This window comes from Ursus maritimus, unplaced genomic scaffold (assembly GCF_017311325.1).
Source record: "Ursus maritimus isolate PB19 unplaced genomic scaffold, ASM1731132v1 scaffold_3, whole genome shotgun sequence".
Taxonomy (NCBI): Eukaryota; Metazoa; Chordata; class Mammalia; order Carnivora; family Ursidae; genus Ursus; species Ursus maritimus.
This window is the reverse complement of record NW_024425563.1, coordinates 17,491,391-17,499,411: the sequence shown is the minus strand read 5'-3', so window position 1 is coordinate 17,499,411 and position 8,021 is coordinate 17,491,391. Positions and strand designations below refer to the sequence as shown.

Genomic DNA, 8,021 nt, shown 5'->3' with positions numbered 1-8,021 from the left:
AAAATAAAATTCTAGAAGCTGGAGCCATTGCAGGTACAGATAACACCAGCATGCCTTAAAATGTTATTTGGGTATTCCTCTTCCCGAAAGAGCACTGAACTTGTAGTCAGAAGACTTAGGTTTTATGCCGAGCTGTGTCACTCTCTGGACGGTCTTGGGTAAGTCACTTAACTTGTCTGAGCTTCAGTTTTCTCATCTGTTAAAATTGGAGAATAATTCCTCATTTACCGAGTTGGTATAAAGACAGATGAGATAATGTATGAAGGAAGGAGGACTTCATAACCTGCAGAGGTCCATACAATTAGATATGCAGTTGATCTCACTTACATGAGGAATGTAAAATAGTCCAACTCATAGAAGCAGACAGTAGAAGTGGTTGCTATGGGGGTGGTGAAGTGAAGGTCAAAGGGTACAAAGTTTCAAATATGCAAGATAAATAAGTTCTGGGGGCGCCTGAGTGGCACAGCGGTTAAGCGTCTGCCTTTGGCTCAGGGCGTGATCCCGGCGTTGTGGGATCGAGCCCCACATCAGGCTCCTCCACTATGAGCCTGCTTCTTCCTCTCCCACTCCCCCTGCTTGTGTTCCCTCTCTCACTGGCTGTCTCTATCTCTGTCGAATAAATAAAATAAAATCTTTAAAAAAAAAAAAAAGATAAATAAGTTCTGGAGATCTGCTATACAGCATAGTACCTCTAGCTAACGATTTGCTAAGAGGGTAGTTCATGAGTAGTTCTTAACACACATGTACACACACGAATAACAATATAATGATTATGGAGAAGGGAGGAAACTTTGGGAGGAGATGAATATATTTATGGCCTTGATGGTGGTGATAGTTTCACAGGTACATACCTATCCCCAACTTCATTCCCAAGTTGTATACATTAAATATGTACAGCTTTTTGTGTGTCAATCATACCTCAATAAAGTGGTAAAAAAATTAGAAATACAGCACATGCATTTGCCTCTTAAAATATCTGATCTAGTTTTTTTTTTTAAAGATTATTTATTTGAGAGAGAGAAAGAGTGAGAGAGAGAGCATGAGTAGGAGGGAGATGGAGAAGCAGGCTCCCCCCTGAACAGGGAGCCTGATGTGGGGCTCGATCCCAAGACTCTAGGACCAGGACCTGAGCCAAAGGCAGATGCTTAACAGACTGAGCCAGCCAGGCACCCCCTGATCTAGTTTTCAACACCTCTGGCCACTCTTGTGGCCCATTCCTGTTGCCCAATAAATCTGCAACCAACTGCCCCAAAGCTTTGGCTACTTACCTCGATTCCGGATCCATCTAGGAGCCTAACTAGGGCTTAAATTGCAAGAGGGGTAGGTTTGTAGGTATGGGAAAGAAACTAAAATTGCTTTCTTCTTTTTCTCCTCTATTTCCTGAAAAACCCTTGATCCATCCATTCAACAAAAGGAACAGAGGTAAGAGTTTTTCTTCCTGTCCCTTATCTGTATTTTTACGGTCCTTTATATCCATCTGTATCGCATGGAGAGTCACGGAGTAATGTAATGTGCTTATGTGTTGATCTCTCTGTTACTCCTACAGACCTCTTTTTAAAAAATTATTTGTTTTTCATTGGGGGGGTTTCCTCAAAAAATGTTTGTTGGATTGAATTTACCTGAATGGAATGCAACACAATCGAAGCGATTCAGAGCTCAGAGTGTATTTCACACACACAGATCAAGTTATTAATTCAGAAAGAGTTTCAAGGGGGTTAAAAATAGAAAGCTGGATCCAGGCAGTTTTGTTCAGAGAATGTTGGAGAGGGTAAAACAGCCTGGCTGCAGGCTAGGGTCTTTGTTATGAGAAAAATGCAAATATGAAGAATTGCAAAACACCACTAGGGAAATGTCTGGGTATTTTTGAACCTTTGGCAGAGATGAATTTCTGTCTGGAATACACGACCTTCCTTTCCCTCATGTCTCTAATCTTAGTCACGGCTTAACCCAGGAGCACATAATAAATAAGCAAAATTTATAGAAATCTTTTTCTAAGCCCTGTTGCCTTGAAATTATGACCTAGCAATTTCTTCCCCCACCAAGAACTCTGAAGTTAACATGGTATATCAATATGTAAACTGCACGTCCTGTCTTTGCCCCCACCGTGTTAATCTAAAATATTGTCTCTCAGTATCAGACTTGACTCATTTTGGGTTCATATTCATGAAGGTCCTATAATAAATAGTTTGTCTATGTGAGAAAACTACTATATAACATTATTTTAAAGGCGTTTGTTTAATTTTGTTTTCAAAATAGGGTAGGGAGAATATTTGGATTCTTAAATTTATTTGAACAAATTCCTGAACTTCACCAGCAAAAAAAAAAAAAAAAAAAAAAAAAAAAAAAAGTAAGTGAAAATTAGGTACCATTTAAAAAGAAAATCTTCCTAATAATGTATGTTTTAAAATAGTAATATTTAGTGTTGGTGAAGGTTGGAGAATCAGGTACATTCTCTGGCAGAAATGTAAAGTCTTTAAAACAATTTTGCAATTACCTATTGAGAGTATTTAAAGAAATTCATGCATATTAAACTAATAATGTTACTTCTAAGAAACCTTTCTAGGGAATGCGGACAATGTTTCATACACAAAGAGTTTACTGAAGCATTTATATCAAGGTGTTTCCTGTAGGATTGTGGCTAATTTCAGTTTTGTTTTTTTTTTAAGATTTTATTTATTTATTCGACAGAGATAGAGAAGCCAGCGAGAGACGGAACACAAGCAGGGGGAGCGGGAGAGGAAGAAGCAGGCTCATAGCGGAGGAGCCTGATGTGGGGCTCGATCCCATAACGCCGGGATCACGCCCTGAGCCGAAGGCAGATGCTTAACCGCTGTGCCACCCAGGCGCCCCCTAATTTCAGTTTTTATTCTTGGCACCATTCTGTGTTTTCTAGATGCTCTGTAACGAGCACGGGTTATTGTTATCAGAGAAAGAGCGTTAAAAATTATGGAGGCTTAGTGAACCTCAGCATAGAGATGAAATATTACACATAGCTAGATGCGGTGAGTGACGGAGTCAGAAGTTTGTCTAAGAAATTCTTGCTTGGAAAGAGCATCACAGAGGATCCAGGGATCAGAGTTCACCTTTGCCAGTTGTAATCTAGAAAATATTTAAGTGCTGAGAACTCAGTAAGCCAAGCTCATGGAAGAATCAGGTTTGAGCATGTTTAAAAGAATGAGAACTTATCTGACTAGCAGGCGAGATGGTCATAAAAGAGATCACCAAGCGTTTAAGGAGGGTGTTAATAACAGCTGATAGCTCTCAAGTCCCACAGCAAGGCAGAACACTGTCTCCTAGAAAGATCGGCCAGCCACCCAGACAGGTCCTCCACCTCTGTGCAGGAAGGTGGAAATTAAGTAATTAATTATTCTTATTCTCATTCATTTATTTGTTTATCCAAGATATTAAGCACCTCTTAAGTGGCAGGCACTGTGCAAGTCCCAGGGGATATACTGGTGACTAATATACCGAGAACCATACTTGAGGCTGAACAAGTTGGGTTTATTAACTCGTTGCTGTGCAGGAGAATACACACCATGGGGAACCGTGGGACATTTTGGTAAGAGGGTGTTAGAAAGGACTTAAAGGACTTGGGGTTAGGTTAGGTAATTTTGGGAAAGGTCCCAGGAAACAGAGGGTTACTCTGTAATGGGTGCTTGCAGGAAGTGGGGGTGAGTCTATCATTGGACATAGCAGTATATCTTATTTATGTGGGGGCTACAGCTATAATTAGGAAAGAAGTGGCAGTCACTTATATTCACTGAAGGGAAAATATGTGGTATTTTGTAGCTTGAAGAATGTTAATATTTCCTCTGCTCAGATACGATTATGAGTGGTTTTGTTTTGGTCTTGATTCTTCATGGTCACAGAATGCCGTTGTCTCATGTTGGTGTTGTGTGATACTGTGATATTGTTTATGTTCATTGGAACTTTATCAAGACCTGGCTGTGAGTGCCGGGCCAGCTCATAGCAACACCAAGGCCTAAGTGATAACATCAGGTCAGTGCCTGGATATCAGGGGACTGCTTTTCTCTTTCTCACAAATAAATAAGTAAATGTAACACTTCAGATTATGCTTAGTACTATAAAAAATGAATAGGATGCAATGGTAGAGAATCAAGGTTGAGATGAGATCCATTTGCACAGGTTGATTGAAGATAGCTTCTCTTAGGAAGTTATGTATCAGTCACGACCTGAAGCATGTTGTATTTGCTTATGTATATGTGGATCCTGGATCGCAGTGTAAAATGTATTTCTTTCTTTCTTTTTTTTTTAAATAGGCACCACACCCAGCATGGAGCCCAACGCAGGGCTTGAACTCATGATCCTGAGATCAGGATCTGAGCTGAAATCAAGAGTCGAATGCTTAAGCAACTGAACCACCCAGGCGCCCCTAAAACGTAGTTCTTTTATTTCTTATTGTGGGTTACCGTTAAAAAAAAAAAAATGATGAAGATAACATGGGTAAAAGAGAGGGAAGAGATTAGGTCCAGCTCACACAAGTCCTTATACACAAGGAGTTCCCATTTTACGTATTAGGTTGGTCAATGCAAAATCATTGATCTTCATTTTGACCAATGATTTTACTTGGTTCAACTTAATACAATGACACACTGTTAAAGGTTTTAGGCAGGGAAGTGCCAAGACTGGATTTATGTTACAAAAAGACCACCTCAGCTGCTGGGTGGAGGGTAGTTGGGAGGCAGGTGAGGAAGGCAAGGAAAACGTCAGTAAGGATGTCATTGCTTTGAAACAATCTTGTTCTGATACTCAGTCTTCAGACTGGCTGGCTTGGAAATCTGTTTTGTTAATTACCCATTGGAGTGTGGGCAGTAGGGAATTGACTCATGCTTAAAAAGAATTCATTAAGGGGCGCCTGGGTGGCTCTGTCAGCATCTGACTCTTGGTTTCAGCTCAGGTCATTATTTCAGGGTTGTGAGATTGAACCCCATGGCGGGCTCTGCATTAGTGTGGGGTCAGTCTGAGATTCTTTCCCTCCCTCTGCCCCTCCCCCTGCTTATGTGCTCCTGCTGTCTCTCTAATTCTTTTCTAAAAAAGAATTCATAAGAGATTGATAATAGTAAAATCAGAATGCCAATTTATTAATCCACAGTGAGAAATAAAACTATCAAGCAACTGAATACTTATAATCACTGATTAATGCCATCTCCTTTATGTGAGCAGCTAAATTCAAATCAATAGCTTGTTTGATAAGATTGCAAGAAATCAGAGCAAGGAGAATTAGAGCCACTGGTAACAAACTTTTGTTTACATGACCTCTAGTTGGAAATATATTTTTCCTGAAGACCTAGTTTACATTACACAAAATACAGCTGAAACAAAATTTTACAAATCAGAACATACCCTTATTACTTGTAAGACACTGATATTTTCTGTTACAGTCTATTTTGTATTTTTTTTTTTTTTTTTTAGTTAAAAAAGTTGAAGAATACTCCAGTAAATTTATTCCAGGATCTACTAATGGGTCACAAGTTGCAATTTTGAAAATCACTGAGCCAGTTCAATTTTTTTCTTTTTTTTTAAAGATCTTATTTATTGGGATGCCTGGGTGGCTCAGTGGTTAAGCACCGGCCTTCAGCTCACGTCTTGATCGCAGGGTCCTGGAATCGAGTCCCACATCAGGCTCCCTGCTCAGTGGGGAATCTGCTTCTTCCTCTAACTGCTGCTCCCCCTGCTTGCACACATTCTCTCTGACAAATAAATAAAAATAAGATCTTTCAAATATAATAATAATAAAGATCTTATGTATTCGAGAGAGGGGGAGAAGCAGACTCCCCACTGAGCAGGGAACCTGACTCGGGGCTCAATCCCAGGACCCTGAGATCATGATCTGAGCTGAAGGCAGATGCTTAACTGCCTGAGCCACCCTGATGCTCCAGAGTCAGTTCATCTTAATGCTAGTTGGCATCACACTGTGATCATCTAGGTTGGGATGGTGCCCTAACAGTAGTACCCCTAGATTCAGGGCAAGCCTACAGACCCCTCTGCAGCAGCCTCCTGGCTTTCATGTCTCACAGCCTTAGGCCATGTCCCAAGGCTCTGTTCCCTTTTGTCCTCCAACCTTCATGGGGGCCTTCCATTGCAGCAGATTCGTCAGCTCAGAGTTGGTTTCCAGTCTCTGCCCAGCTCCGAGGTAATGAGCAACACCTGCTTGAACTGCCCCGTTCTCAACCTTGTCTTGTTTTTATCCTTCTGAGTCACATGGCCCTTCCCACTTGGGCTGGGACAGAGGCAGAGAGTGAGCCACCTGCCCAGCTAACCAGCCAGTGTCCCAAAGTTTAACTGGGCCGAGTACTCAGGGTCAGCAAATTGAGGTTAGATATAAGAATACAGTTTCACCTCCAGTGGAAGTCCAGGACTGATGGGACCAGTGGAGGACTCTGCAATTAGAGTCATGATTCAAAGTACCCAGGAGCCAGTAAGCCAGCAGTGGCTCCTGCAAGCGAGGTGCCCTCCTGGACGGTCTCCACTTGCTGCCGATTCAAGCTTCCTATCTGAATAGCAACTAGATGCTTCTCAGAGCTCCATTAGGTCACCATGCACGAGCAGGTTAGGGGTGGGGGTGCTGCTGAGATGAGTCAGAGGTCAAGAAAGCCAAGATGGCCCGGTGGGGGGTGTGACCGTCTAGGGAGGCCCAGATTCAGGTGTTCAAACCTCTTTTGGTTGGCCCTAAGTGGAAATGTCCTGCATAACTGAAAGTAGTACTACCTCCCATATCTGCGTTCAAGTCCTGGACTGGTCCTGGTTGTTGAAAGGATTCTTGTACTTACTCCCCAGCCCCACATCTCTAAAACAGGATTATTCCTACTCAAAACTCTCCAAAAAGGGAAGCAAACATTTTGTGAAATTGTGCCTGATAAAATAGTAACAAGATAACAAAATGCCCTAGGATTGGGGAATGAGGTTAAAAAAGAGGTTGTCCTTGGGGAGGTGCTGGGGCCAGGGCCTGCCAGGATGGTGAGGGGTCATGCGGACCAGGCCCGGGGCCTGGCCAGCTCCACGCCCACTGCGCCCCGCATCTGTGTGGATGCGGTAAATCTGGCGGCCGTGGCACCTGCTTCTTCGGAAGAGGTTGGTGCTTGCCCTGGTTTTTGGGCTATCGCTGTTCGGCTTCCTCACCTGCACCTTCAAGCAGGAGGAAAGGGCGGTGAGGGATCGGGATCTCCTCCAGGTTCCAGGCCATGCCCAGCCCTTTCTGTGGAAAGTGTAGTTTCACCTGGGCTACAGGAGTGGGCATTCGAGGGAAGGACCTCATCACCGACCAACTAGGCTACATTTGTGAAAGGAAGGATTTGCTGGTGAATGGCTACTGTAATGTCAAGGTCCCTGGCACAAAGCAGTCCCGTTGTGACGGCAGCTTGCCCCCAGGCTGCTGCAGAGCTTAGGAGGACTGCAAGGCCTGCTGCCTGCAGCCCAACAAGCTACTTCTCGAGCGCTCCCTGCACCCAGCAGCCCAGACATTCTAGAACTTCTGCATGGCGTTGAAGATCACTTTGAATTGTGTTTGGCCAAATGCAGGACCTCATCCCAGAGCGTGCAGCACAAGAACACCTATAGGGACCCCATAGCCAAGTTTCACTATGGAAAGAGCCCTCCCGAGCTCGCTCTTCCCTGAATGACGGGCATGGAGGACTTTGCAGGGGGAAGGTGCTCCCAAAGCACTTGTGGCCTGAAGCCATGCTCCAGCATTCTCTAGTCTGCTTGGAAGAAGAGAGATACCACATGGAAGCGTTGGCTTTGGCCAGTTCTTGGGTTGTGCTCAGACCTTACGCTCTGCTGGGCTCTCTCACGTGCAACTGTTCTGTAAAGTGGCTTGGAAACGCCAGTGGGTCACATTCAAGAACAAATAACAGGCAAGCTTATAGAGGTGTTGGCACTCCGGGACACCTCTATCATCGAAGATTCATCGAACCCAATAAATAAAGTTATTTATTGGATTTCTTTGGAGTAGTGTGAAATGAGTGTTATTTATATAGGAAGATGCCGTGCCATGAATTAAA

General features: G+C 43.3%; 1 pseudogene; it reads left to right on the top strand.

The window, feature by feature from the left end:
• The first annotated feature begins 6,975 nt into the window (after nucleotides 1-6,975).
• Nucleotides 6,976-8,021, top strand: LOC103678266 (annotated as a pseudogene).